Raw genomic sequence first — 26,775 nt, forward strand, 5'->3', positions numbered from 1 at the left:
TGAAAGGTGATTGGGAGGTAGCCCGAACCAAGAACCAATACCCTAGAACCTGGAACACATTTACACAGACCGAGGATAAGTTTTACCTAAAGTGTGAGCAGGACCGTGTGAGCAGGACCCTGTGAGCATGCACAAGAGCATCCCATGCGGCTACTACCCAACCGTTTCAAGTGTTGTCGATTCCATCAACAAAGCCATAGGTACCATCAAAACATATACGAATACCCATCTGTCACTAGATAACGTCAGAAGGAAGGTGTTTCTTAAAACACCGAGTCGCACCACAACGTTTAACTGTTCTGGTAAATTAAGCAAAGTTTTAGGTACAGTACAGAATGCTAAAAGTCCAGTTGAGCCTGATCACAGGTGCCCTGATATTAACGGGGGGTTCTACATGTTCTATGTGTATAGCGATATTGTAGAGGCACAGAGGATCGGAGATAGTTCCTCGCCCTGGTTAAGATGTGTCCATGTACAGGGCGAAAATAATACGATGGTCAATATTCAATTCAACAAACCAGACTACATAGCAGTTTCTAAAAACCATTTTGACACTATTTCAATTATGATCTTCGACGATCAGTCACAGCCTGTGTCCTTTAAATAAGGGAAAGTTATTGTTAAGCTTCATTTAAGACCGAGACGCGACAGAGGTTATTAAGCAGATGTAATGGTTGTGGTGAAAACATACGGGGACCCTTCAATGTACAGGGACTATTACGGAAACCAGGCCGGCTATGGTGGCCCACCGTACTTTCAAGGGTCACCTGTTATGTATGGGGCTGGTCTAGGAGGTTTCTTACGCAGTTTGTTGAGAAGAGCTATGCCAATCTTGAGAAAAGGCGATGAAATTGTAAAACCGTATGTTAAGGCGGCAGCTTCGAATATTGCCCATGATGTTGTTGGCTCTGTTACTTCGGCGGTTGCCGAACGCATGAACAAACAACCGCAAGAAGGCGCTGGCTTAGTGTACAAGCCGCGCACGAGTGTTAAAAGGAAGCGCCGCGCATCGAGATGCAGAGGACCTCCAGCCCCCTATAAAAAAAATGTTTTAAAAAGAGGAGTTCTTCAAAGCGTGCTCAGAAAAGAAAAACCCCAAGGCGGAAGAGAGCTACTAAGAAGAAGAGATCCTCCTCTAAAGTAAATATTTTTTAAAGCGGCACAAACTAAAGCATGGCCTTCGTACATTGTGCTTCGGGCGAGTGCGCCAAATCAGAGTTAGACTTGTTCACTCTAAAGCCTACGCAGACAAGCATCGAAAACAGCTTCTTCATGGAGGTATCGCCTTTAGCCGCTTTGACGCCGTTGGCCCCTATAGAGTTTTATGTATCAGGGTCCACTGATATGTATCTGGATCTCAACAACACGCTACTCCACCTTATGCGTAAAATTGTAAAAGCTGATGGTTCCGACATAGCAGCAGGCGCTAAAGTGGCTACGATAGCTTACCCTCTCGCAACCCTGTTTAATCAGGTGGACATCACCCTGGGCGACCGTCTCATCACAAAGAACGATAACATGTATGCCTACCTCGAGAGAATTCTAAATTACAGTAGTGACGCCCTCGACACGCAGCTTTCATCGGGGCTCTTCTACAAGGACACATGTGAACATTTTGATGTCAAGGAGTTGGACGGTGAAAATCAGGGCTTTGTGAAAAGAGCCAGTTTTGTGTCTGGCAGTCGCCAGTTTGACCTCCAGGGCCGCATACATTCAGACCTATTCTTCCAAGATAAACTGCTCATCAACGGAATCGATCTTAAGATCAAGCTCACGCGTATCAAGCTCACGCGTATCAAGGATTCATTCGGTCTCATCAGCGGGGATGCGGAACAGTACAAGTTGGACATACTGTCAGCGAGTCTCGTTTGTAAAGAGGGTAAAAGTGTCCCAGAGCGTCAGATTAGCTCACGCCGACGCTTTGCAAATATCAAACGCCAAGTACGCTGTGGAAAGAGTGGCTCTGACGGTATTCAGCATCACAGCCAGTGCAAGGTTAACGTAGCAACAGAATTTATTTCTGGGATAACTACCACAGCTTATCATCATCGGATTTGTGGACAATACCGCTTTTAGCGGCGCCTACGCCTCAAATCCCTTCAATTGTAAGCGCTACAGCATCAACTACGCTGGTCCACGAGGGCACCTTGATTCCTGCAAAACCCTACACACCCAGTTTTATAAACTCCAACTACATCAGGGAATACCAGGGGGTGGTTTCGATAACCGGGAAGCATCTACGGGACTGTGGTGTAGCAGTGACAAGAGAAGGCTATGGGACTGGATACACGCTGTTCGCATTCGACCCGACTCCCGACATGGAAGACGGTGATCACTACAACCTGGTCAAAATCGGAAATCTAAAAGCTGAAATACGATTTAGTAATCCATTACCGACGAATGTGAACATGATTGTATTCTCGGTATTTGACAGCATCATTCAGATCAACCACGCCGACAGTTTATTTGACTATCTTTAAACGTTTGTGAAATGAACACTGTGCAGATACCGGACCCCTTAAGCAGGCACAAATACGCTAGGAAATATTTTTTAGGTGTTTTCCCTAGCGATGGGCTACCTGCTGAAATAGGGTTGGAAAGACCACGCACCCTAGTCTTTAACACCGATCCTCATTACAAGGGTGGAACACACTGGGTTGGCATGTTCAAAGATAGGGACAAGGTTACGGTGTTTGACAGTACAGAGTTCCCCGAACACAGTATCTATACAAAACCCATATTCAAGTTTGTGAAAAAAGCTGCGGCGAGGGTGGAGTAATACAAGCTAAGGGTCCAGGATTCGCTAGCCATCACATGCGGGGAACACTGTATTTATTTTATCATTAAAATGTCGGAGGGTACTTTGTTTAGAAATTTCTTAAATCTTTATTCGAGTGACCTTGTTAACAATGACCGTATGTTTGTGAAATATGTAAAAGAAAACACAATGGTCTCGGTCCGGCCTGTGAAAACAGAATATAGCGTCCGTCAAAATTGTAAGGGATTGTAACACATGTATGTTTAACGATGAACGTTTAAAATAAAGACATTTTTAAAGCACACATTCAGACTCTATTTCACACCATAATTAAAATGTTTTAAAAAGACGAGTGAGAAGGGTTGAAATTTATAAAAGTGTTTATTACAAACAGTTATGTAGGTTACGCATTACATTGACACCCATTACTAAAGAAATATATGAAGAAAAATCATGGTTATACATGTAGAAGGCACAGTTATTCAAAAAGTCTGTAGAAACATTAAAGGATTAATCCACGTGTGGGTTTTGGACATGTGTCTTTTTCGCCGTACTGAAGGTCCCATGGGGTTGCTCCAAGAGGGGGATAGTAGGGGCCCGTCTGAGGTGGCAGGCGATGGCAGGAGGGGGCGCCTTTAAACTTTCAAGCATACGGCAGTGGTTGTTATGATAGTTTAACGACCAGCGGGTAGCTTTGTCGTAAGGGTTTAGATCCGACTGGTTCAAAATGTTTAATTTCAGCATCCAGGCGTAGAGTCTCATTTAGCCGTATATCCCAGGCATTGTCCGCAGTAGAGACCAGTTTCTCCAACTGTTTAGGAACCAAATACATCTTTGAGGCACGCTCAATCACAGTCCTGAGAGGAGGCTTGTAATTACGGGTATAGCTATGCCCAGCAATGAGCCTATAAAACTCCGAGACTGTTTCACCAGTTTCTTCTTGGTGACGAGTGTGGCCCTTTTAGTACTGAGCTTCCTGATAAGATGACGCTTCTTCTTCAACACTTGTAACTGGCTCTTTTGATAAAGGGACGTTGCCTTTTAGGGTGTTTAGAGCCATTTCTGAAATGGCGGCCACTAAATAGTCAGAAGTAGTGCAGAGGAGGGCCTTTCGGTGTTGGGGACTGGCTGTTACCAACATTTTCAGGAGGGCCAAATTGCGACGTAGGCGGTCAGACATGGTCAGCACCTGGGGGTTATAAGGCCTGGCTACAAATGTCTCTAATAGACTTCAGCGCTGCTTTTTATAGGCTCGGGACTTAGTCTCGGGGGTGTAAGCGACTGGGAGATCAGGGGGAAAAATATCTGCCCTTAGTCTGTAGACTTCTAGAGTATTATTTTTTAAGTCGATCAGCAGGTAGCCGTGGGGTTTTGATGTAGCGTCGTTAAAGGCCTCCATGAAGAAGTGTGTGTTCCCAGGGCATATCTGCTTAGCTATGACAGATATTTGCTGTTTGTCACAGGATTTTTAAATAAAACAAGGTATGAGGCATTGAGTGCTATAGAGTGAATGTTCTTACCCTTGTAAAACAAGTTCTGCACAATGTAACATATGCTTCGATTGCGGTGATGTGAATATTGAGTAAAAGCTCGCTCTAGCTCAGGATGGTCACCACCTTCACGCATAAGGTCATCGACAATCACCATGTTTACAATGGTCAGGGGTAGCAGCACATCATCGTTGAGATTCTCAGGTATACCTTCTATGAATCTGATATGAGGGAAGCTGCGGGACAGGTCGGTATAAAGCTCTTGCCAGCACGAATAAAGCCATACGATGTTATTAGGTGTTTGGGATAAAGCACCTCCAGCATTTTCTAAGAGCTTTTTTATAAAGTAGCTTTTACCGCAGTTTGAGGGCCCTGCTAACACAGGAGAATGGGTGCTGTAATCGGGTGTCCATTGTGCTGGTGGTGTCCTCTCTAATGATCCTAATATCTGTACGGCAGTGTTTTATAATCAGTAGTCAGGACCCTTTTGTGAAAAACAACGGGATAAGGTTTTATGTAGGGGCCGAGTTGTAATTTCCTACTTCTTTTTGGATCGGACTATGCAGGGCTGGTTAACAACTATGGTTTTATCATTTTCATGATCGGCCGCTGCAGAGTATTCATGCACCAGATCTTTCAGACTGTCAAAATTAATTTTTAGGGCGTTGCTGACGTTTAATGTTATACCTTTGACCTTCATACACACTTTGTTGCGGTTTGTTTTGTACGAGTATGTCTTAGGTCCGGCGGAGGTATATTCTATTATGTGCTCATCCTTATCGAGTTCGCTGGTCAAATTACCTAGATAATCCCCAAGAGGAGGATCTACATCCCCTGGTTTACTCAGAAGAATCACTGAGTCGGTATCATGATAGACAGCGGTCCTGGAGTTTATCCATAACACCATAAAGCTCTAGACGGGCATGTGCAGTCGTGAAGCATGCTATAAAGATGTTTATGTTACACGTTGTGGGATACTCTTGTGTATTTCCAGCACACAGCAGCGGTCTCGTCATCGATAAACTCGCAGATGGACACCCCGTAACAAGGTGCAAAAAGGTACTTAAACAGTTCGTCAGGATCTGTTATTACGGTCGTATTTGACATGTTTGTACGCTGTGCGAATTTTCCCCATAAGCAGTTGAGACAGTTTGGCTAACTGTCGGCAGGCAGGGTTGACCTCTATCAAATGTGGCCGTAAACGTAAACCCTCGTGCGTGTGGTAGTCATCGATGTATTTCTGCTTCGCAGCTGGACTAGTACACCAATCGGGATATCCGGAGGCCTCCTGTTTGTCTCTGAGAAACAAATTAATGTAGCGTGAAAAGAGATGTGTCGTGGTCCTCTTAAAATGCCACACCTCGTGTACTCTGCCGAGTCTGTAGCCTTTGTCTAAGGCAGCTTGGACCTCGATGGTACACCAGGTCCCTGTGACCATCCTTTGTTCTTCGGTGTGACTGCAACCACCGAACTCTTTAAACACAGCGCATGTTCTACAGAGGGGGAACATCAGCTTACCATCGACTCTGTATGGTAACACTGGAAAGTAAAGCTGCCTTGGAGGATAGATTTCACATTCGACTAGCCCAAAGTATTCGGAAAGGGGCTTAAAGTCTCTATATATGTTGGTAGGGTGTCCTAAGGGGTACACCTTCATTTTGTTTACAAACAGGTACAGACTGGTGAAATCATAGTGTATTTTCTCATTCTCCCCAGCGGCCCTGTACAGCTGTATGGCATTTGTACGCCCCCCCGAATAAGGCATCGCGGGGTTCCAGAGGTTGTGGTAAATCACGCCTCTGAAGGAAAGAACGGAGCTCAGTGTTGGTTGCTACCATCTAACCACTCGTGCTCCCATAGTACCCGCAGAACAAAGCCACATTTTTCAACATATTGGGCCCTTATCATAGTACGTCTGTGTAAGTGTCCAAATTTGGCCTGCATCAGTCTGTTAAACTTGTGGGGTTTGTAACACAGAGGACAGTCGTGGTAAAAACAGCTGTTGTATTCAAAGGCCGTCAGCATGCCCTTAATTTCAGCGTACCCATCCAGGTAATAGGGACCCAGGCAGTATTCACCACCCTGTAAGGCATGCCGAATATCTATGTCTTCCTTCTAAGAGACGTACATGAGCCATTGGTTGGAAGGGGTTTAATAACGTTTCTGTTCCCCGTTATAGAGGTCAGCGGCACTAGAGCGATACTTTCTGGTCTTAAAAATGTGCTTGTAGATGGACATACACATGGAGGCCAAGGTGATGTTTTGAAAAGGGTCTATGTATTCAACCGACCTTGGCATTTGAGGTGTCTTGGGTTTCATGACTGACTTAGTCATAGACACCACAACATCTCTGAAGAGGTTGCAGGCCTGTCGCAGGATCATTACATCGGCCTTGCAATAGGCTTTCAATTTGGTTTGAAAATTAAACTCCTTTTCACGGTTTTCAGAGTACCACTGTAGAAAGCTTTCTTTCTCAGCAGGCATCATATAATCAACCCCGTAGCTGTCCGGAGGCGACATGGGCCCCACATAATTCTGGTTTGCCCAAGTGTTAAAAGTGTGGAAAATAACCTTTACACCAGGGGAAAACAAAAGCTTTTGGCAGCTTTCTCAATTTCATGGGTAGGAAATTCAGGGTGTCTATGAATCTTATTTGTAACTGCCCAGCCATTAACAACATCAGCTTGGAACCTTGACTGATGAGTTCTACTTGCACCTTTTCACGAATCATATTCTGTCAAATAAAGAATGAGTAGTATGCTTTAGAGTTGTGGGCCAGCATGGTATACCCTTTGAATTTGGACTGAATGAATGTATTAGGAAATCACCAACACACGTTCGTCCCTCAAACTCCCAGCAGTCATCGGAAGTTAGATGGTGGGGGTAAATATAGTTAGGTTGGTGTACCCCCGTCTCTTGTGTGCACTCTATATCAAAAACAATGTAATCTTCGGTTTTGGGCTGGTGTCTGCCTTTAACCATGTAACACTGGTGTACAAATCCAGCACAACATGGAATCTGACACCTTGGACATTTCATGCCTTTGCATTTGTGCTCTGTCGCCACATACCGGCCACACTCTTGACAGTCCATTTTAGGGCTGCATTTAATAGCTTCAGGGTGTATGCGCAAGCAGTCTTGCGAGCGACAAAACATTTTACAGGTGTGACAGCACCTTCAGGGCATCGTCTACAACGCAACCATCCCTCTGACACATCTTACAATGTATTTCACACGTCTGATGTGCCTTAGTGTTGTATATATGGTCGCAATGTGTGCACACGTACTTGACTTCCAGAAAGCTTTTAAGGTTCAAGATACCGTAAAAGTGATTCTCATGGTGAAGGACATATATAGTCTTGTTTTTCACACGATCCGCAGTTGTAAAGTACTTCCAAGAACCGTTGTGAAAAAGAACTTTCACCGTAACGGCGAAATAGTTCTCAAAAAGACATATGTCGCCAAAGCCGACCATGCGGTCTGGAGGTATTAAGAACCTCATGGGCTTCAGGTGCTCTAGACATGACCGCATCGGTGGTATTGCCACCCATCAGCAATCCCACGATGCTGGCTGCCAGACAGGTGTTGGCTGCTCCGGTGTTAAAGTTGAGCAGCCAACACTGTTTCTTACCAATGATCTTAATGTACAGGACGCTCTTAAAGGCCTGGAAACACCCACATCACGACCGCTTACAATGAGGGCTATGACTCTGAAAGTGCCATAGTCTACTAGTTCAGCCTTACTCTGTAAAAGCTTCGACAGGTTTTCTAGAAATTCCATAGCGTCAAACACATCAAGGGCCCGTCGTTTGGTGAACAACGGACTGTCAAGACCCTGCCCTTGGAAGCGGAGCTGGAAAAAATCATTAGGACCCACATCACGTATCAACCTATCTATGAGTGATTGCACAGCCTGCTGTATGACTAAATGCCCATGCATGGAGGACCTTATCCGGTGTAGGTTAATAAACCTAAACTCCTCGTAGTGCTTGGTAGCGTTAAATCTCTCTACAGTACGACTAAGTTCTGACGCTCTCTAAGAACACTGTCTCTGAATCCTCATCTTGAGGAATCTGACTGGAGGGGGAGTTTGCTGCTGTATCATTTTGGGGATTCTGGTTTAGGCCAGGCTCGGGGGTCCTTTTAAGACGCCGTGTAGTGCATATTTTGGCTCTTTAATTTACTTAAAGCCGGCGTTGCTTAGCGCTATTAGCCCACTTATGTTTTTTGCGGGACCATACTTTTCTAGGTAGCCGACCCCCTCCTACATGAACAGTATGGTTTGTGTGTGTGTGTGTGTGTGATGTGCTCATAGAGACCTCTGCTACAGCCCCAGCCCTAGGGCCTTCTGTGTGTACATGGGATTGTTGTTTTGGTGCTCTACCCAGAGATCCCTCCAATTGCACCGCCCAAGGTCGGTCCTCACCTGAACTTGTGTAATGACTGGTGCATTGTACCGGTGTATGTGATTCAGGCGGTGCTTGTGAAAATATATAATCTTGCTTGAGGGGGTTCCATGTCCTTTTTATGGTTGAGGAAGCGTACGAAGCGCAGGGACTTTGTCAGAACTGTGTGGACCCTGCTGCTGTATTTAGATTTACGCTTACTTTTATTAATACCCAGAGCTTGTTGGGTTTTTAAGGGCCTACGTCGCCATTGTCAAGAGGGGATACTCCAAATGTCGGACACTGTTGTTTAGCATGTTTGTATGATAACCCTTTTAGACTGGTCAACCATTTGTAGTATCTTTCGCTGCGCCTCCAGCCCCGATCTGTCGTCGTTATCGCACACCCCTAGTTTTAAGGTGGCGGTGTTCACTTGTCGTTTTAACTTTCTGTCCGCCAATTGTATGTCTTTCACATGGGCCCCTAGTACCTCTTTTGGGTTTACAGAATCGTATTGCGGCGGATTAGGGATGAATACAGTGGCCGGTTGTACACCTGTCTGCAACATCCCTGGACCCCCACTCGCCCCATCCGCAGCAACACCATTCCGTAACTGAGGGACCGGAGTGTTCATAGAAAGCGGGTCCCAGTGCGAACACCCCGGGGATGCCGTGAAAGGGTCCTTACTATATACGGCCTCTAAACCCTAATTTGACCAGTCGTCCCAACCCATACTATTATCGCCGCATATTGCTGATGGTCATGTGTGGCTTACACTGGGCGCGGGGCTGGTTGGGTCGTATGATCCCGGCGGGGGGGGATAGGTGACATAAGGGTTGGGGAGTGTAAATGCCAGTCAAAACAATCGTGGTCCCTATCGGCTAAGGAATGGTCGTGGTTGTGGGCGGGTGAATGTCTAACAGCCGTATAAAAATACCCAATGTGTGTGCTGGAAGGGCCCTTGTGCGCTGCTTCTGAGGGGCTATCAAGTTTGGCGACCATACCTATCAATGCCTTCAGACCACCACTGCTACCGTTGTAAGGGGTGCCTGTGGGCTGAGCATTATCAGCCTCTGAGCTTCTAAGCCCAGCAGGCATGATTATAGCAGGTTTTAGGGTTTGGTCTAGGGGGAACCCCTCTACAGAATCGGTTAGTTTCTTTAAAACTATAGAGGACTTCAAGGTATGGGTAGGAAACAGCACCGTAAGGGGCTTAAGGGATCTGCCTGCACCCCATGGTTCTTCTTAAGACAGGATCTTGAGAGGCGCTTCGCTTTAGGAGTTTGGGGATGTACCATGGGATGTATCTTCAGCGACTGTCGTTGAGGATTTGAGAGGGTTCAGATACGCCGCATTGCTTTTACACTGAACAGGCCTAACTTTGTCTGGGCTTGTAAGAACGTCTTCGCTGTTGCCCCCCTCCCGGTGTAGAATAGACATTCCTGTAGGATTGTTCAACATGCTGGAGGAGGGCTTGATCTGACATTTCACATCCGTGCCGGTTCTCTGTTGTATGTGCGTGTAGTATGTGCACACGCCTTCTCACACCTTTTGCTGCAGGCTCTGCATTCTGAACGGTCGTTGTTATGTCCCTTAACGGCTTCGCAGACCTCTTGACCTCACACGTATTTTCAGCGGTGTTCTTTTGAACGGCTCCTAGAATGTAAGATAAAAAATATATATATATTAGAAAAAATAAAGAACATGTATAATTATGCTTACACTACCCATAGACAACCCCCCACAATAATTTCTACACGGCCCCCTTTATACAACCCCTACAACACGGCGGCTGCCCCCCTTCTACCTGCGAGAATAAAACAGAGTTCTTTTTTTCGCACCCTTTTGTAAAAACACACCTTTTAGAGGTCTTTTCCCCGCTCCTTTCTTGGTCATCGGTTCCTTTCCAGATGTTGAAGCTTTCCTCTTTAGCGGTCTTTCTTTTGATGGCGGTGCAGCCTCTTGCAAAGCAGCGGCCGTGCTTGACTCAGAGTAACCTGCAAAGAAAAAATAATCACATTTGTGGTATAAACAAGTCCTTAGCAGTCCCTTCTGAGAAGCCCTCCTACAGTACGCCCCTGGTGTTTGAGCTAACAAAGTCTAAGTCTTAGACAGTTTAAAGAACCCTGGCATTTCTTTTTGATTTACCTGGAAGAACCACATTATCCTGAATACGTTGCGACACGTCTTAAGCCCCCAGGTATAGCTCTAGATCATCAGATTCTAGTTGCAGAGCGGCGTCATAAACTATAAAAGCATACACACATGAGAAGACCATTAGAAAAAAGCAAAACTTCTGAGACATTGGTGTATAAAAACCTCACAGAACTACGCAACTCTAAATACATATACCTGCTTGTATGGTTAGCATTTCGGCGTCGGTGATGTCTATTACAGGGATGTCCTGTTTAGGGTTAGAGTTAAAAAAAGGAGGTTTAAAACTACACATCAAACGCCGCATTACAGTTTGTTACATACACCTTAGAAAATGCCAATCATAAATTCAAAATTGAAAACATCATTGTCTGGAAATTTAATGTTTAATAAGATCCCCTCATACCTACACACAATTCCAACATAGGTACACCCCTAACATGTGTGCATATCCATAGTATACAAACCTCAAGTGGTTCTTTACAGTCCTTTAAACATAGCGCCAGGTTAGAATTTTACTTATAAACTGTAAGTAACAAAAGGATATTTCCTTGGAAAAAAAAAAGAAAACAGTCACCAGCCACCCCTAAATACATTGTGTTCATCATGGTCTACACTATATAGATACTTGGGGTTGCATTTTGAAAGGGATGTCTGGTGGTAGAAAAAACACGCATTTTAAAAATGGGCTGTCTGGGGGAAGAGCAAAAATATGAGAAAAACAACCCAGTGCCATAGCCTATGCTTCTGGGCAAATCACTTAATTTATTTATGCGTTTTTATATAGCACTGGCTTTACCCGAAGGGGTCAGAACGCTTCATAATAAGACCAGTACTGATGCATGCGGCGCAAATTACAGGTGAACAAATTACAGAAGCAAACGTTTGTTACATGAGGCAATAGTGACAATTGTGAGCAACCAAAATACAAGAGGTAGCAAAGGTACAGTACAGGAGGAAAAAAAAAAGTGGCATTTGTGCAGGTTACAAAAGCGTACAAAGTCAAGTAGAGGTACAATACTGCAATAAATGGCAGACACTCAAACACCAGAACAAACGTTACGAAGGCAAGGGTGGCACTTGTGCAAGTATCTAAAGCAAACAATGTACGAGGTAGCAAACGGTGTGTTACAAGGGAAAAGTGACGTGTGCATGTTACAAAAGAGTACCAAACACAGGTAAAATGGTAATACTGCAATAAAGGGCAGACCTTTAGGTCGTGTATTAGTTATATAAAATGACCCCCAAAACACACGATCTTGAAAGCTGCAGGGACGCTGCTAATCAGGTCCCTGCTGCTCTGTTTTTTAAGTCGAGCGACCTATCTCAATGTGCATGCGCATTGAGCGGGAGCGAGATATATAGGGGCTTATCGAGAGTTTACCTAACTGGCGATTCCACTGGCAATTTCTTGCAGTGCATGTGCTTTAGGTCATTGCGCAAGTGCAAGCAATAAAAAGCGCGTGCACAATGCCACCAGCCGCCTGCCTGCCTCGCATTACCACATCAAAGGCGGCCGCGTCTCAGGCCCCTGCTGCTTCACACCCCAATGCCGCTCTCCCCGCTCAGCCCCCTCCCCTGCCCGCCGTGTCGCATTTCTCCTCCCCCTCCCCACAGCAATGCCCTCCGTCTTGTTTTACCCGTTTCTTCTTTTCTCTATCTGTCCCGCGTCCCTTTCTCTCCTTGCCTCGCAGCGTCTTTTTTTTTGCTTCTGATGCCCGTTAAAAATTCCACCTCTCCTTGCAAATGTTTTCCCTTTACACCGCATCAGCGTGTCTCAACTCTCCCATTGTCACGTTTTCTGCATTTCTTTTTCTCTCGTTTGCCTCCTCCCCCATTTCCAGTCTCCGCTTATCTCTTGTTTATGTTTACGATGCTTCCATTCATCAACTGCCATGCTCTCGGTTCCAGGAGCTTTTAGTGAGCTAGATTTACTCCCACCGCATCAGCGTGTCTCAACTCTCCCATTGTCACGTTTTCTGCATTTCTTTTTCTCTCGTTTGCCTCCTCCCCCATTTCCAGTCTCCGCTTATCTCTTGTTTATGTTTACGATGCTTCCATTCATCAACTGCCATGCTCTCGGTTCCAGGAGCTTTTAGTGAGCTAGATTTACTCCACACAGAGTGCAGTAAATGTGAGTATAAAAGGCTTCAGGAGGACACTCCACAAACAGAGCCCATTTGGCCCCAAGAAGCCCAAAACAACATGTTCTCCCAGGGCACTTCTAGCTATTCCAAACGGAGGAAGTTGTTTTCTTGTTTTATTTAGTGCATTGAAAGGCTGGCCAGACTTGTAAATAACCCAGAAAGATAACAATGACTTGGGAGCAGAGGCTGATTTTCCGTCACCAACCTTTAACTCTGATCAGGACAGCCTCGGAAGCAGGCCCTTATCTGCCTTTGAGTTCGGGACACCCTGCCTGCCCCCTATTTAGTCTGCAGCCTCTTGGCTCTATCGGCCTGATAACAGGCTGGCTTATTGTCAGCCCCAAGTGCGCATGGGACACTTCCTGCAAATAGTTAAAGGGTCGGCAGGCCAATGCAATGGGCTAGGTTTGTCTGTGCTTAAATGCATTCATTTAAAAATCTCAATAAGTACATGGTCTGTCAAACATCTTCCCCTTCTCGCTCACCCTTGCGCATGCTTGTCGCTGTGCAGAAGGCAGCATGGTGCATATCTATCTGTGCCTGGAGTGTAATTATCTACGGTGAGGCATGTATAGATGGAAAGCAGCTCTCGTCTATATTTTGCAAATGAGGAACCCTTTATTATCATCAAATTGTAAGTAAGCACTAGCACTGAAATCCTTTACTGACGCTTTGCAGTTTGCTCAGTGATGGGCGACAGCATCACATAACAAGCATTGGCATAGCCAATAGGTCTCGCCTTTGGGACCTTATAAGTGTTTAACCATGCAACAGTTAATGTCGTTGCACCAAGGATATTGTGCTGCATAACTAAGTACTTATACAGTCCCAAAAGCGAGACCTATTGGCTATTCCAATGCTTGTTTTTTTATTTATTGAAAGCCCCTTTGGGGCACAGCCAGCATGTAGGAAGCTCTGCCGGGAGCTTCCTCGCCGCGTTTGCTAGGGCCTGCCCCGCCCCTTCGTGATGTCGGGGGTGTCCCTGGTGACATCACGGCAGGGGCGGGGCAGTCCCTGGAATACACGCAGAGGAAGCTGCCTGCAGCCTTGCCACCGTTTGAAAAAAAAAAATTTTGAAACCATTTTTATTTGTATTTATAGCAGTCCCCATGGGGCTGCAATCCCCAAAGCTGTCCAGCAGCCCCAGCAGAGTCCCCAGCCTGGAGTTCCCTCGTTGAGGCTGTGGCGTTAGGCCCCACCCCTGCTATGACGTCAGGGGAGTCCCGGTGACATCACAGAAGGGGCGGGGCCTACATCCGCAGCCGCGAAGAGGAAGCTCGTGGCTTCCATGCCGCCATTGGGATCCACGTGGATCCTTGAAAAATTGCCTTTGTCTGCCCCCAGAGCAGCGCCAGCGGTAAGCTGGCTCTGAGGGGCTTCAATTTTAAAAACAATGCCTCGAGCCTCCGTGCCGCCCAAAGCCATCCCGGAATGCCCCGAATCCTACACCAGACCTGGAGCTCCGCACCACTGCAGAGTGCTCCGGGGCTTCAGTTTTAAAAACGGATCCTCGAGCCCCACAACAGAACCCACAGGAACCCCCAGAGCAGTGCACGGGACATAGCGGCCTCTGGGAGCCACCACAGCAGCACAAGCAACCCGGAGCTCCGCATGGAGCGCAGCGGGCTCCGTGGTGCTTCAATTTTAATATCGGGGCCTCGAGCATCAGCACGGCCTCACAAGCCCCCAGAGTAGCACGCATGGCAGCGGGCTCTGGGGGCCTTTATTTTTATAAAAAAGGGCCTCGAGTCCCACCGGCCATACCACAGCACAAGTCATAGAGCCCCTCACTTGCACCGAGGGTTCTGGGACCTTTATTTTATGAATAACAGGGCATCGAGCCCCACACAACTGCAGCAACGAGCCACCAGAGCACCACGCAAGGAAGTGTACTCTGGGGACCTTTTATTTGATAAATACAGGGGGCCTCTAGCCCCGCACCCCAAGGACCACCATCCACAGCCTTTCACCTCGTACAGACCCTGACCCTTGTGGATTTGTAACAGCTTTTTAACCGACCTGGACAACTATCAGAAGATGATGCCTCCTGAGGCATTTCATCGCCAGCATAGCCAGAGGGCGAATACAAACATGTATTTGTTTATTTTATTTTGCTGGCTCTGGGACCCTTAAAGCAGTAGTGACCCCTGTAAAATGTTTCTATGTGCTGTAAAATACACGTTTCCCTCTACAGGTACCCTCCTAAGGCCTATAGCGTTATGCACCTTAAATACAAACCCTGCAACCTCGGACAGCCCAACAGCACCCTCCCGATTCACATTAAATGCCTACACATAGCTTTAAACTCAATGCATCAACATAGCCATTATTCACTTCAGACACCATCCCAACCTGTTTTAAACACCCATTAAACTTAACGTGAAAACATTTACACCCTCTAGCAGTACCCCCCCATTAAACAAACCCCCACATGATGAAATGTTTCTATGACCTGCATAATCTTAAGGTTAGAACCCTGTGCCACAACCAAAACCACCCTTTATTCACATTACATGCAGTTCCCCCTTGCTCATAGCGCCTTTTAAAAACTTAAAATGACAACCACCCCTTTACACCTCAACACATCCCGCATTATACACATTAGACACCAGCCCACAACCTCCAGTATATTTAAAACATTATGAACACTGTCCTACATTGCGCTAGGTACACTTTTAAAATGCAACCTTCTACACCTTAAAGGTCTTGCTCCCAATACTTTTAAATAAAGCCTTAAACATGCAACATTGCGCCAGCCCCCCTATTTTACTTACATCCATAAATGTGTAGCACGCTGCATCAATCTGTGATAAGTTGTTCTGATCCATTATTCCTTGAAACTACTGAGTTGGGCCATGGCAGCAAAGCAATCCAAGTATGTCGTTCTACCAGGGTTTTATTTTTTAATGGCTATTTCTGCTGACCCCCCCCCTCCCGAATATGATTTATACATGGCCTGATCTGCTAATTAGGTCAACACCCTTTATGGAGGTGGGGTTTAGAACCATGTAATGGGGGCCTTGGGTGGTAACATTTTCTGACCAATGTACATCTTCTGTTAGCCCCCCTTTAACATCTGTTAATTAAACCTACTGTCTATAGTGGGAAGAGAGGTGTAACAGATGTGCTCGTGACTCAATGTCTGGGGAAGATAAGCTCCTTCCGTAGTTTAGGGACATGCCGGATGACCATGTTTTTCTCATCAGGGCTTGGTTTGTTAGATAGACTCTTAGTATTATGACAGGTTTTAAACCTATTGTTTGCTGAGGGGAGGGATGTGTAATCAGCGGTGCTTGGGACTCCTTCTCCTGGGAAGGTGGGGCCTGGTTGATTAGTTTCTTTTCTCTTCTCAGCTTTACTCTGCAAACATTTAAACATGCCCAGACATCCCCCCCTCTTACACAAAGCCACTTTTTGCGCACACATTTCTCTTAACCTAAATGCCCTGCTAGGCTAACATAACATTTAACACTGTCTCGTGCTCTGACACCCCCCCCCCCCCCCCCAAGCTACATGCCCCCACAGCACAGCTTCAGTTAGGGAGACCACACATTCCTCATGTCATCAAACGTTTTGCTCACCAGCTGTCACTTTTAAGGACAGGAACACCCTGTCACTTTTGGGGACACAGACCTGTCACTTTTAAGGATACACACAGACCGGTCACGTTTGGGGACACGCATGATGAGTAATGGTATCCCTTCTTTCTACTGACATCTTCCTCTGCGCAGCTTCAACCCTGGATTCTAAAGCAGCATGATCAACCCAGCACAACACAGTCACAAACCGTTCTTAAAAGCCAAGCCGGCTATAAGGCAGAAGTGGATAGTTTACCTCTGAGTGATACAAAAGGCTTGACCCTTGTGAGAGAATGGAGCGTTGTGCAGTAAAACTACAGCATGGATCTGACCGCACCTTCCACATCATAACCATTATGTTTTGCCAACTTAATACACTCCACAACCACCCTGTTCATCTTCTCAACAAAACCGTTGGTTTGAGGATGTCCAACCGAGCTACTTAAATGTTTTACACCAGATTTATTCAAAAACACTCGTTTCCTGATTCACAAATTGCACATCATTATCAGAAACAAGCGCATCTGGGAATCCTTCCCTCATGAAGATCTCTAAGACAATGAATCGCATTGCTTGCTGTGGGAGAACCACAAAATAGGACTTCAGGCCACTTGCTATGAAAGTCCATCAATACAAACGCAAAACGTAGGTTGTAGGGCAGAAAATTATACAGACCCACTAAATCAATTCCCACCTTAAGCCTTGGCTTTACTGAAAAAGGAATGGGCTATAAAGGAGGTGTGACCACTTTTAAAATCTTTTCAGTTCCACGACAAACATACTCATTGACTCTTAGCTCAATGTCCTTGTCCATAGAAGGCCACCATAGTGCAGTCTGAAAACGCCTTTTTGTCATAGTTGCCCCCAGATGTCCATCATGTGCACAATCCACCAGCTTGGTACATACATTAAGAGAAGGAATGCACCTACCATCCCTCATGATTTTTTTATTTTTTTAAATATTTATAATGACCTTTATTGCTCAAGACTGTTTGTTTTGGTTATACACAGCACATAGCCTACAACCCACAGGGGCCGGCCGCATAAGTTGGTGATCAAAGGAAATATTGGCAAGATGACACAGCCATTCAGCCGACAACCCTGGGGTCCGGCGGTGTATTGGGAATAGAGCATGCAGGCATATCATAATACTCAGCATAGTAAATAAGTAGGTCAATAGATTTTCCGTTTTCCTTATACATTAGTGCAGGTATGTCAGCGCATCTCCAGCATCTGCACCAAATGAGCGACAATCTATATCCACAAGGAGCAGCGGTCAGCAGTTGCAATCGGCGAATATTGTGTGGACAGGTAACAGTAAGTGTTAACTTCTCGTGCTGGAGAGGTCGTTATGTCCTGAACAGGTGTGCAATGGTATAGCTCACTAATGCAGGGGAGCAGGTACGTGTAGGAGGCTGCACTAGGTTATGGCTGTCGCAGCCAAGACCGTGTCGCCAGATGGCCTAATGTGTGTGAAACTCAGGTGGCGAGCATGTGAGTGTGTACGCCAGAGGTAAAGGGCGGCACTCGGGTTCAGCCCTCTGATGTCAGGAGGGGGCGCTCGCCTTAGCCGTGGCTTGTATTCCAATTGCGCAGGAGGTTGTGACATATTGTCGTAGCAGGCGTGTATTGTGGCAGCAGTCTCGTGACATCCCTCGGTATCGTCACGGCATATAGAATGTCTTTGTCTACAGCGGTAAAAGGCCCGGTCGGGGAACGTGACAGGTAATTGAACTAAGGTATGAACCAATATATGAAGAAAAAAAAAAGAAAGGAAAAACAAGAAAGGGTGGGAGGTACGAGTGTATTGACATCTATTGGCGTGGTATGGGGGTGGTGGGGGGGGTCTCTGCAGTCTCGGTAAGGAGGTCGGTGGTCTCAGGGCGGGGCGCGGTGAGGCCATTCCCTCGAGAACAAGGGGAGTCCAAACAGGGGTCCCTACAGTATGTGTGGCAGGACAGTGGGCATGTGTTTAGAGGGGGTATGGGCAGGACCCGGTGTGCAGGGGGCGTTGTGGGGTGTGGATGGAAGGTTCGGTTGCCGGTAGCGGCGGGGCTCGTGATATTGGCCATCAGGTGCGGGAGTATGGGTGGGAGTATGGCGCGGCTCAAGCGCAGGTAGAGTCGATGAAAGACAAGAGTCTTAGCGTCAGCATAAGTGTGTCGCCTGGCAGAGGGGGGGGGGGGGGGGTGTTATGGTGCTTTCCCAATGTCACTCATCGGCGCGGTGGCAGTGGGTCAGTGTGCCTCAAGCTATCTCTGGCGCCTGGCAGGCTCGTTGAAAGGTTTTAAGGAGATCGTCCCAGAGCTGTGCAATGGGGTACTTCCGGAGACCCGCAGTTTCCTCCCGGAGGAGCACCGCACTTTCCGCTCTTGCCCAGTTGAAGGACGTGTGCCAGTGTCTGATGTGTGGGGGGTTGCTAGCTTTCCAATGTTTGGCGAGTAAGCGTTTGGCTGTAATAAGCCCCATATCCCAAAATCATGTTGGCATTTTGTTCAGTTTCGTGCGCTTGTAGAGCCCTAGGATGCAGGCTTCCCATGTACGCGGCACACGCTCGGCAGTGCATTGTGTGAGTAACGTAGTGACAGCGTCCCAGTACGTTTGAATGTTGGGGCAGTGCCAGAGCATATGTAGGAGGTCCGCCCCCGCCAGAGAGCAGCGTTGGCAGGCTGTGTCTGTAGTGGAGAAATATCTGTTAATTTTGTCAGGTGTGAGATAGGCTCGGTGCAGGATATAAAATTGGATGAGTTTAAAACGGGGATTACGTGGGACGTTAGTCGGCCCTGCCAATATCATCGTCCACTCCCCGTCAGTCCAGTCCCCTCCTCTGTCCGCCGCCCACTTCTCCCTTAGCGGCGAGGAAGGCTGCGTGTGGGTTAGCAGGGCTTGCGCTAGCCAGTGTATTACATGGGAGCCATTGCCCATGACATGCAGATATTGCATAAAATGATGCATCGGCAGCTCTTCCGACATACCGCCCCAGGGGGCGGTCAGTGTGTGTATTATGGACGCATGCAGAAGGAACTGCCCTGCAGGGAGGTCCGTGCTAGCAGCGAGGTCCGCGAAAGAAAGTAGCACGCCGTCAGCGTAGAGGTCACCCAAAGTCTCCACTCCCGCCCGTGTCCAGCTGGGTCTCCGTCAACACTCCCGCCGCTCCCGGGGTGCCCAGCAGAGGGAGTATCGGGGCATAGGGCGTCGTCGCCCGGGTAAGCCGCAGGCATCGGAGGAAGCACTTGCGTGCCACCACAAGGTGCAATTGAGAAGGGCAAGCAGGTCGAGCCAGGGGGTGGAATAATGTGCAAATTTGTGTTTGGGTCCAGATAGTGGTATCCGAGGCAGTGTCACCCAGATTTTTCCCACACAGCCATCCCGAGACCCACTGTAGTTGTGCCGCTAGGTAATACAGCTCCATGTTGGGGACCGCCAGGCCTCCGGAGGCAGTGGCCATGTATAGCTTAGTCAGCGCCACTCGGGCCTGCCCGTGTTCCAGATAAGGCCGCGAATGAGGACCTCAAGGTCCCGGAACACTTTGTTGGGGACTTACGTAGGAATATTGGAGAAGTAATATAGGAGCCGCGGTAGGACTATCATCTTTACCAATGTCACACGACTAGGTACATTAAGGGGGAGGGTTCTCCAGAAGCCGATTTGGGCTCGAATGGAAGCAATCACTCATCAAGTTTCCTTCCAAAACATCTGTCGGGCTTCGATAGATCTAGATTCCGAGGTATCGTAATGAAGTGGAGTACCATTGCAGCCTGTCTCCACCGAGACGGATGTCGCATTCCGGCGTGTCTGGGCTGAAGGAGTAGGCTCCCGACTTGGACCAGTTGACCAGCAAACCCGACATGTCCTCGAAAGTTCGGAAAATGTCGGCTAGGGATTCTGGAACAGGTCCCTGACGTATAAGAGCAGGTCGTCTGCGTACAGCGAGACCACATGAAGGCCATCAGCCAGTGGAATTCCCCATTCCCGTCCGGACCGTGGCCAGGGGTTCCATGGCCAGGGAGAACAGCAAGGGCGATAGGGGGCAGCCCTGTCTGGTGCCTCTCCGCACTCGAATAGTGTCCGAGAGCAGTTTTCCGGTGCGGACCCGGACAGTCGGTCTGTGGTAGAGTAGGTCAACCATGGTCTCGTAGCCACCTCCCAGTTTGAGCTTCTCCATGACCGCTCCTAGGTATGGCCACTCGACTGAGTCAAACGCTTTCTCGAGGTCTAACACTAGACACCCTGCTCGAGGCCAATGTCAAACGGCGTATTCCTGTATGCAGAATAAGCAGCGTATATTATATGAGGTGTGACGTGCTGGAACAAAGCCATTTTGGTCATGGTGTACCAGGAGTGGAACTAGAAGGGCCAGTCTCCGGGCTACTGTGGAAGCAAATATTTTATAGTCTGTTTAGGAGGGCCAGGGGACGGTAAGAGCCCATCTGCGTGCTGTCCCTTCCGGGTTTGAGTAGGGATATCAGGTTGGCGTCAGTGTGGGCGGAAGAGAGGAATCCCCTATGGCTGCATTGTATACTTTCAGGAGGTTCGGAACGAGAATGTCCGAGCCAGCCTTATAAAACTCCGCCGGCAGTCCATCCGGGCCGGGGGCTTTGCCATTGGATAAGTTAAAGACGGCATCGCGGAGCTCCTCAGGTGTGAGCGAGGCACCGAGTTCATCTTGCTGTGCAATAGTTAGTTGCGGCATCGGGAGGGGGGGGGGGAAAGGTACCCAGCTATGTCGGGGGGAGGGTCGGCAAGTCGGGAGCGATATAGTGCATCGTAGTGGGCCGTGAATGCGTCATGTATGTGTCGTTGCGAGAATAGCAGGCCTGTCCCGTCTACCTGTATCGCTGCTACCGGGGTCATTCGGTCTTCCTGAGCGATCAGCCATGTCAACAGCTTGCCGGGTCGGTCACTTAGGTGGTGTGTCCGTGCCGAGTGGGCAGCATAATTAAGAGTGCGTAGCCGCTCTAGGAGGCGTGTATGTTCCGCGCGTGTCTGTCAATGGGTCAGCAGCGCCGTCAACTGCGTCCTGCTCCCGATCAAGCAGATCGGCCTATAGTCGCGTCAAGTCGCCCTCTAGCGGTCGCCTCATGTGTCCCTGCGTACCCAAACAGTGGCCGCTAATAACTACTTTAAAGGCATCCCACTCCACCTGGGGAGAGGACGCTGTACCAGAATTCTCCTCGAAATATTGAGCCGTTTGGGTGAGAAGGGAGTCGCGGAAAGCCGCGTCTAACAGCAGCGTCGGCTGAAATCGCCAGCTGGGAATGGGCGGGTGTGGGCGCTCCCAAGCGATCGTCAGGAAGTGTGGGTTGTGGTCCGAATGAGTGCGCCCCATGTATCGTGTGTCGGTAACTAACGGGAGGAGGTCAGCGGATACCATGAATCTATCCAGGCGTACTTTTAGTTTGTGCGTGCCGGAGTAATAAGAGTACACTCGTGTCATGGGGTTATGAGCGCGCCAAGCATCGTGTAGATCCCACTGTGCGGGCGGCCCAGCCAAGCAGCGCCCTCGAGATGCCGTGCGCCTGTGCTCCAGCTAGGGGTGGGGAGGAGCGGTCAAGTGTCGTGTCCAGTACGCAATTATAATAACCTCCCAGTATCCACGAGGCCGCACGCCAGGTTGCCATTGTCGTGGAGAGGCGCGCAAGGAAGCTGTGTTGGTCCACGTTGGGGGAATATAGGGATACTAGCGCCACCTGCTGTCCATCTAATCTACCCTGAGCCGCCACATATCTGCCCTCGGGATCTACATGCGTGTCCGTGGCTACCCAGGGGGTCCCAGGATGGACCCACAACAGGGCACCCCGTGCATATGAGGAGTAGTCCGTGGCATAAAGCTGTCCACGCCACCTACGGTGTAAAGCACGTGCCTCCGTTTTATTTAAATGAGTTTCCTGGAGTAGCGCAATGTTTATCTTATGGCGTTTGAGATAGGAGTAAATCTGATACAGTCTAGCTGGTGTGTGCATTCCCCTGACATTCCAGGTGCAAATCCTTATATCAGCCATGTTTACCACTCATGTCAATCCAACGCCCACCAGCAACGGCCAACCCTCCGGGCGCGGTACCCCACCGGCCTCTTGGTTCCATCCCCGCCCCAGATCGCTGCTAAACATCAACACAATATGCATCACCCCCCACGGGCGTTTAAGGGTAAGGGAAAAAGGGAACATATAAAGCCAGGCAGAGGCAACATTATAGATAATACCAAGAGGTCGGCTGCACAACATGTCGCCGTCCAAACACTCAAATGAGCTATAGTAAACTATACAGTTCAAGGGGGATAAGGAATGGCTTTCGTAACAATAGTCTGAGGAACAATATTGTCCGCAAGGGTAACATCTCCTTTCCTAGGCCAAAAAATTAGAGGTTTTGACCGACAGGTAGGTCCATGAATCCACCCGCCCAGGATAATGGAAGCATGGGGATGAGGGAGGAGTCGTCTGGTGTCGGAAGACGGAGGGAGAGGTGGTAAGGAGCCCCCGCCCCCAAGGGGGGCCAAGGTAGAAGTCTCTAGCAGGCATGTGGATGTAGCCGAGGCAATGTTCCCCCCAGGGTAGTGGACAGAGTCATGTGTGCATGCCAGTACGGTACTCACTGTGTCTCTTCATCGCTCAGCTCCAGGCAGGGAAGCTGCCACAGTGTTCTGCAATACAGGTTGCTCACCGTAGGGCTAGCTTGAATAGGTCCAGCACCGCTACGCCAGCCCAACATCACAAGGGAAAAGAGTCGTCTGGGCCCTCTCAGCCAAGAAGGTCTACTGTCTGTGGCGTGACGTCCGGAAAATCCGTAGATTGTTGGGAGTCCGGCAGGCCGTAGATTGCCTCATCATCGCTTGGAAACATGGTCAGGCTGGCATTTGGGGCGTTAGACGGTGAGGGAGAGCTGCTGATCTCTGTGACCCTGCGCAGCGCGTCTTGTTGTTCTTGTAGGATCAGATCTTTTGGTGGAGGACGAGTCAGCCCCTCCTGTGTCCGGGAGGGCACGAGTGTTCTGCGCCTGCGGCGCCGTCTTGGCCCTCGTGTGTGTGGTCGTGGTCGTGGTGGTCCCCGGTGCCCTCCGCGGCGCCTCAGCCATTCCTCCATCCAGCCAGGCCTCGACCTCCTCTGGGCTAGTGAAGAAGTGCGTTTTGTCTTGCGCCACCACTCTTAACTTAGCGGGGAAGAGCAGCGAGTATTTGAGATTTGCCTGTCGCAATCGTCTTTTCACTATTAGGAAAGAGTGACGTTGTCTTTGCACCTGTATTGTGTAATCAGGAAAAAACATCACCGTGGCGTTGTCTATCCGTATGTCACCAAGCTTTCTGGATTCCCGTAGGATCGTGTCGTGGTCCCTATAGTTAAGGACACGGAAGATTAGAGGCCTGGGGTTGGAGCTGGTTGGGAGGGGTCGTGTGGGTACTCGGTGAGCCCGTCCCACCACGAAATGAGGCGACAGTACGCCCTCCGGCAGCAGATCCAGGTTTCTACCCGACGAACTGGGTCCATCCCCTCCCATTTCTCCAGGACGCCTACAAGCCGGATGTTGTTTCTTCGTGCCCGTACTTCTACGTCCTCAGCACGTTCCTCCAAAAATTCCACCCGGTTGAGCAGGTCTTGGATATGCTGGTCTGCTTGGCTCACTGTGGGCGCCAGTGTCGACACCGCCTCTTCCAGGGTCGAGGTGCGGTCCTGCAGTTTCTTGTGGTCGGCCCTGAGGTGTGTTAAGTCGATCGCCACACCATCGATCTGGTCTCCAAGGAGGAGCGAGTCTGTTGTAGAGATTCCTCCAGCCGTTCCATGACGGCCAGTACATGATCCGGCTTGGACGTCACCTGCTCCGCATCCATCTTAGCCGCTGCTTTGGGTATCTTCCCTTTTAGCGTCGTGCCTCCGGTTCGCGTCTTCACCACTCCAGACATGGGCCAGGCGCAGTGTCAATGTGGGTCGTATGTGTAGGTGGGCCAGGGCGGAGCGCAGTTTCAGGCGAATAACGTGCAGGGGTCTTGCAGGTTGGCGGCCTCAACGAGTCGATGTTACTGGATGTGGATCGGGCAGCGCGGATTGCAGAATACAGTCATGTGCCAATTCTATCGCCAATGATCGTAGCAGGGCACGCAGTGGGGCACAGCAAACGTCAATGGCGCGTCGTCGGGACCCAGGCGAGTGTGTTGGCCCCCAGGACAGCCAGTACGGGTGGTCCTCACCGCCATGTCTAGTGGCCAAACGCCTGGGTAGCCGCAGTCTGTGTCTGTATTTCGCTGTGGTAGACTGTGTGAGGCGGGGAGACAGGTTGCCTCCCTCCGTAGTGCCTCCCGTGTCTGTGCGCCTCTCCTGGCGTGGAACTATGTTGTCCCAGTGTCCTCCCGCGTGAATCCTTGGCGTCAGGAGGTGAGCAGGGTTCTCCCTTCCAGTGGCGGCTCCTCGTGTGTTCTGGGCTCCCGGGCCTCCGCTTCCCCCAACCCGCAGTTTGCAGCACACCTCCGGTGGTTCTCAGCCTCTCTCCCCGGCGTCTGTCCCCGCCCGCGTCGAGCGGCCAGGTGCGTGTCCCAGAGTAGGGGGGGGGGAGCAGCGCGTCCGCCGCAGTGGGGGGGGGGGGAGAAGCAGCCAGTGGTCAGCCCCTGGTATCCGTGTTCTTTGGGCCCTGGCCTGACTGGCCGGTCACGTCCCCAGGCCCGGCCTGGGAGGGGGGGGGGGGCTCCGGTCCCAGGCAACACACCCGTTCCCCCACTCACCAATGGCCCGCCGGGCAGCTGGGATGTTCCCTCGACTCCGCCGGCAATGCAGTCGCCGGGGTCGTGACCCGCTCCTCCCCTCATGCCGCCATCTCGGGCTGCGACGCCTCTCAAGCTCTCGGCCACCGCCAGTCCTCCTCCGCCGCCTTCAGCGCTCACAGCGGCTCGGGAAGGCAAGGTACAGTCACGCAGTAGGGCCGGGCGGCAGCGGGTGGCCCGGGGGCCGATCTGTCTCTCCCCTACGGCGCTGTGGGTTCTGGTAGGGCGTTGCGTAGGCCGCAGCTCCAGGCCTAGCGGTGCATCTCAATCCCCGGTCTCCCGTGAATGGGCGCCCCTGGGAGATCGTGCCAGGAGCGGCCACGGGGTCTCGGCTGGCTCCGGTGCGGTGCACAGCGACCGGATCGTCCCTCAGTCGGTCAGAGGGTGGGTGGGGGTTGTGTGAAGGTCCGCCGCAGGTTTCAGTCAACTCAGGATAATTAGGCCGGAGAAGCGGCCCGGGAAAGGGGAGCTCGGACAGGAGCTCTACCTCAGCTAATCTTCCTCCATTGCGCGCCAAGCCACGCCCCCCTACCATCCCTCATGATGACACCATCTTCAATGGACAATTCTTCTGTAACTTTCCAGAAAGGTTGAATTTCAGGAGACACACCTCTCTCTAGGGCAACCTTTCACGATATATTCTCTTACTCTTTAGAGAGCAGAATCCTCACTCCACACCTCTTTCCATTCAATCTCACTACTAGCCTTATTATCGACTACATCTACAAAAGCAATCTTCCTTGTCTGCTTCCACATCAAGTACATCATCCTCACTTAAAGGAAGTCTTGACAGCAAATCAGCTCTGACATTTTCCTTTCCTGGTATGTGCTTAACCACAAAAATCATACTGTAAAAGTTTAGTAGTGAGTCGTGCAATACGAGGCGTAGTATATTTTGAGACGTTCTCCCCCCAGAATATATACCAGAAGCTTATGATCCGTTTGAATGACAAATTTTCTGCCCCAAATATAAGTCCTAAACTTTTTACATGCCCAATAACACGCCAAAAGCTCCTTTTCAATCACAGAATAGTTGAGCTCTGGATCACGCAGTACTCTGGACGCATAGCTGATGGGAACCTCCCTTTCCGCTGAAAATTAGGTAAGACCTTCTCCTAAACCATAGTTACTTGTATCAACTGTAATGGTGCAGGGGAAAAAAAACAGACTGGTCATAAGCACTGAGAGTCTTTGCATTCAGCATTCCTGACTTTACCAAATCAAATGTTTGACCGTTCACATCCCACTAAAAAGTGACATTTGTCCTTAACATATTGGAAAGCACCTTCATTTACTAGCATAATCAGGATTGAAACGCGAGTAAAACACACAGCCCCAAAAAAAGAGCGTAGCTCATCCTTGTTTTTTGGACATGGACATTCGACAACAGCTTTCACTAGACCTGGCCTAGGGCTGACACCTTTAGCAAAAACAAGATGTCCAAGAAGTTCTATTTCTCTCTTCAAAAATGTACATTTATTTCTCCTAACCACTATTCCCTTTTTCTCAAAAATACC

At 49.1% G+C, this 26,775-nt stretch overlaps 1 long non-coding RNA gene across 1 annotated transcript in view; it reads right to left on the reverse strand.

Annotated features, from left to right (window-relative positions):
• Positions 1 to 3,166: 3,166 nt before the first annotated feature.
• LOC144818660 (uncharacterized) overlaps positions 3,167 to 26,775 on the reverse strand; it is a 63,516-nt gene continuing 39,907 nt past the window's right edge. Inside the window, exons 2-3 of the long non-coding RNA XR_013607148.1 lie at positions 10,475 to 10,630; positions 3,167 to 10,289 (exon numbers count right to left, since the gene is read on the reverse strand). This is a non-coding gene — a long non-coding RNA (uncharacterized LOC144818660). The remainder of the gene's footprint in view (positions 10,290 to 10,474; positions 10,631 to 26,775) is intronic.

Source organism: Lissotriton helveticus, chromosome 2_1, assembly GCF_964261635.1.
Source record: "Lissotriton helveticus chromosome 2_1, aLisHel1.1, whole genome shotgun sequence".
In the NCBI taxonomy this organism is placed as follows: domain Eukaryota; kingdom Metazoa; phylum Chordata; class Amphibia; order Caudata; family Salamandridae; genus Lissotriton; species Lissotriton helveticus.